The 4,504-nt window shown below is 41.9% G+C and overlaps 1 pseudogene; it reads right to left on the reverse strand.

Moving 5' to 3' along the window:
• Positions 1-491: 491 nt before the first annotated feature.
• LOC110297106 (large ribosomal subunit protein eL8 pseudogene) lies at positions 492-1,277 on the reverse strand (annotated as a pseudogene).
• Between the last annotated feature and the right edge of the window lie 3,227 nt (positions 1,278-4,504).

Consider the following 4,504-nt stretch of genomic DNA (forward strand, 5'->3'; position numbering starts at 1 on the left):
AGGGGAGAGAGGTGATGGACCCAGGAAGATTCTGACACTAGGTGGGTGGGGGAGTGGGAGGCTGAGGCTCAGAGACCAGAGACTCTCCATAGGAATTCAGTCCTGCTGGGTTGGGCATGAGCAGATGACCACGGCCCCGCAGGACTTAAACTTGTACACATTTACATCAACCAAGATCAGGGACGGCCTTGTCAGGAGTCAGCACTGCCACAACCTCAGGGCCATCTCATCCCTCTTTGGCTCATCTGAGACACCTATACCTCCACTGTGAATTCTGACATCCCCAATGTATCATATGCAGCAAGGAAGGATTGTCACGTCTCTGGAAAAGGTCCATAAACTCGATCTGCTATTAAGCCACTGGTTAATTTACAAGGAGCAATGCTACATTTGGCTATGGGACTTCTGACAAAAGGTGGAAATCATGCAATTTTTCTTTTCTTTTTTCAAGATAATTTTGTAATTATATTTATGTACAGAAAACTCAGCATTTAGCCCAGCTTAGTGGCGAGATTTTTTAGCCTTTGCCTTTTCCAGCTTGGCAATGCGAGCCACAGACTTAGGACATTGCCTCCCCAGTGGCTGTGGATCTCATCTTATCGGTTATTATAATTGGTCCCAATAGCTTCCACCAGCTTAGCCAAAGCACCCTTGTTTTCTGAGTTAACCTGTGTGAAGGCAACAGTGGTGCATGTCTTCCTGTGGAACAGGCGCCCTGGCCTGGCCTTTCCCTTGATGATGCAGTAAGGCATCCCCATCTTTTGACACAGGGCAGGCAGGAAAACTACCAGCCCAATGGGGTCTACATCATGGGCAATCACCACCAGTGGAGCCTTCTTGTTCTCCACCAAGGTGATGACTGTGTTGACTCCTGCTCGGAGGACAGGTGGTCTCTTTGTTGGGACGTCCCCTTTGCCAGCAGCTTTCTTCTCAGCATGGGCCAGCAGCCTTTGCTTCTTCCCTTGCTTTGTCTCTGGCCTTTACTTGTGGGCAAGCTTAAGCAGCTGGGTAGCTGCTTGCCTGTCCAGGGCCTGGGTGAATGGCAGGAGGTGCTTTGAGCCACTTATAGAGGGTGGGTTTTTGCTGCTACAGCCTGATGTAGCTGAGCACTTGAGGAAGCATGTGAGATCTCTTTGGGACTGGATGTCGTGCCCAATGCTGAAGGTCCTGGGCCTTTTCTCAAACAAAGGATTGACCACCTTTTTGGCCTCCTGTTTCTTCACAACGGTGTGGGCCAGGGCCACCTTCTTCCCCTTGGCCTTCTTTCCTTTGGGCATTTTGCTTAGCTGGAGGAGACACACAATTTTTTTTTAAAGAAGGGTTTATCTAAGCTTTTATGGTCTCTGCCTCTACATCAGAGGTCATTGCATCTGTGTCTATAATGGTACATTTATGTGGCATGTAATTCAATATGTACCCTACATGGTAAGCATTTTTCTCTTTCAAATCTTTTATGTAAGGTAATTTGATGGTAGCTTACCTGAGACATGGGTCAGCTGGTGGCCTACATGGTACACTAGGCTTTTATTGATATAAAGAGGCTCTCTTTGATTCTCACAGTGCTGCATGCCATGAAATTGTTCTTCCTGATACGGTGGTTGCCACCGTTACTAATTTTACAGTACATTTTCCAGCAAACATTGCTTACATTCAGTTTTTCCCCTATGTCCCTGAGCTATATAGTCTTAGGATTTTGATCACCCAAGCAGTGTTGGGTCTGGGTTCTAGTTTGTGGACTGGGCCTTACGTCAAATCAGATGTTGGTTGGTTACCCCCACAAGGTTTGAGCCACCACTGCCCTAGCCCATCTTGCAGGCAAGACACCACTGTAGATCATAGCGTTTGTGGATGGGTTGGTGTTTGCATTTCTCTCTTGGTAGCCTACAGTGTACCTTTCTATCTCAAAGATACTAGGATGTAGGGCTGAAAGCTCTAGGAAGTACCAGCTCCGTGCTCTCTATATTTAATGAGCTTTTATGATCTCGGTGTAGACAGCCCTTCAGTAAAGGGGCTGTCAGTTTGTGGAGAGCAACGAACTGACTTATCAACAGCCTGACTTGTTGGGGATTCCCAATGAGGCCCTTTTGGCTAATATCTCAATTTGATGTAGCCTAATCCTGGTTTTGGAAGCTTCCATTTGTCTCCAGAGGTGTTCATGTGACTTTCTGATGCTCCTGTTATCGGATGATTTAATTTAGATCACCTTCCTACATGTATATATTTTAGGAATCTTCTATTGCATTAGTTTCCACAGTGCTCCCCAAATGACCCTTCATTTTAGCTGTCTCTCCCTATAGTTCCTTCCTTGTTCCCATCTTCCCTCCATCTCCCCAGCTGATCCTTCCATTCTAGCCCCAAACCCATCCCTAACTATCTTTTCTATTTCTCTTTCCTAATGGGTTCTGTCCTCCCTGGTTCCTTACTCCATACTAAACCTCTGTGAGCTTATGGACTGTAGCTTGGCTATCACTGACTTAAGAACTAATGTCTACATATAAGAGAATTCATGCCATATTTGTCTTTCAGGGTCTGGATTACCTCACTCAGGATTTCTTCTAGTCCCATCCATTTGCCTGCAAATTCATGATGTCATTGTTTTTAACAGCTGAGTAATACTCCATTTTGTTAATGTCCATTCTTCTGTTGAAGGACATCTGTGTTGTTTTCAGTTTCTGTACAACAGCAATGAACACGGTTGAGCAAGTGACTCTACAGTAGCATGAAGCATCCTTTGGGTGTGTGCCCAAGAGTGGCATAGCTGGATCCTAAGGTAGATTGATTCCCATCTTTTCGAAGAACTGCCGCACTGATTTCCAACATGGCTTATAAGTCTGCACTCCCACCAGCAGTGGATGAGTGTCCCCTTATTCTGCATGCTCACCCACATGAGTTGTCACTTGTCTTATTGATCTTGGCCACTTCTGAGTGGCATAAGATGAAATCACAAAGTAGTCTTGATGTGCGTTTCCTGATGGCTAAGGATGTTGAGTAGTTTTAAAGTGTTTCTCAGCTACTTGAATTTCCTCTTTTTGTGGGTTCTGTTTAGATCTTTGCCCGATTTTAAAATGGAATTGTTTGTTTTCTTGATATCTAAGTTTTTGTTTTTTAATTCTTTAGACATTTTGGATATTAGCCCTTTATCAGATGTATAGTTGGTAAAAATCTTTTTTTCATTCTATAGGCTGACACTTTGCCAGAATGATCGTGTCCCTTGCCATGTAGAATATTCTCACTTCCCTGAGGTCCCATTTTTCAAAAAATGTTTTATCTTAGTGCCCTGCACTAACGGTGTTTTGTTCAAGAAGGCTCCTGTGCCGATGAAATCAAGGCTATTCCCCACTCTCTTTTATCAGGTTCAGTATGTCCAGTGTTCTGTTGAGGTCGTTGGTCCATTCCGAGTTGAGTCTTGTGTAGGTGATGGGTGTGAATCTATTTGCAATCTTCTACATAAACCATCCAGTTTGACTGGCACCAATTGTTGAAGATGCCATCTTTTTTCCAGTATGTGTTTCTGGTTTCTTTATCAAAAGCCAGGAGTCTACAGGTATGTGGATTTATGTATGGGTCTTCAATTCGTTTCCATTGATCAACATGTCTGATTTTATGTCAATACCATACTGGATTTTTTGTTCCATTTTGTTTGTTTTTGCTTTTTACTTTTGCTCGGTAGTACAGCTTGAAATCTGGAATGGTGATGCCTCCAGCGGTTCCTTTAATTGTTCAGGATTGGTTTAGATATACTGGGTTTTTGTGTTTCCATATACAGCTGAGATTTGTTTATTCAAGAATTGTGAAAATTTATACTGGAAATTTTGATTGGGATTACATTGAATCTATAGATTGATTTTTGCTGAATGACCTGCTGAAGCATGCCTGAGTCTCCGGACTCCTACTCAACCATGGTGGGTGATCTTTTTGCTGTGTTCCTAGATTCAGTTTGCAAGTATTTTATTGAGAATTTTTGCCTCTGTGATCATAAGGGAAATTTGTCTGTAATTCTCTTTCTTTTCCTGGAATTTATGTAGTTTTGGTAACTGGCCTTGTAAAAGGATTTGGGCAATGCTCCTTCTGTTTATATTTTGTGAAATAATTTGAAGAGTATTGGCATTAATGCTTCTTTGAAGGTCTGGTAGAAATTTCTGCTAAATCTACCTGGCCCTAGACTTTGTTTTGCCTGGGAGTTTTATTTACCACTTCTATTTTATTAAGTGTTATAGGTCTGTTAAATCGCTTATCTGATCTTGACTTTATTCTGGTAAGTAGTATGTATTGAGAAATTTATGCATTTCCTGTAGGTTTTTCAGTTTTGTGGAATACAGGTTTTAAAGTATTTCCTTATGTGTTTCTCTGGATTTCCTATGTGTCTATTATGTGTCCCTTTTCATTTTTGATTTTGTTAATTTGGATAATCTTTCTCCCCCTTTTAGTTAATTTAAATAGAGTTTTTCTTTTTTAAATTAATTAATTAATTTATCTTTTTTTTTTACACTCCATATTTTATTTC

Source organism: Mus caroli, unplaced genomic scaffold, assembly GCF_978045245.1.
Source record: "Mus caroli unplaced genomic scaffold, Mus_caroli_1 scaffold_7, whole genome shotgun sequence".
NCBI classification, from domain to species: domain Eukaryota; kingdom Metazoa; phylum Chordata; class Mammalia; order Rodentia; family Muridae; genus Mus; species Mus caroli.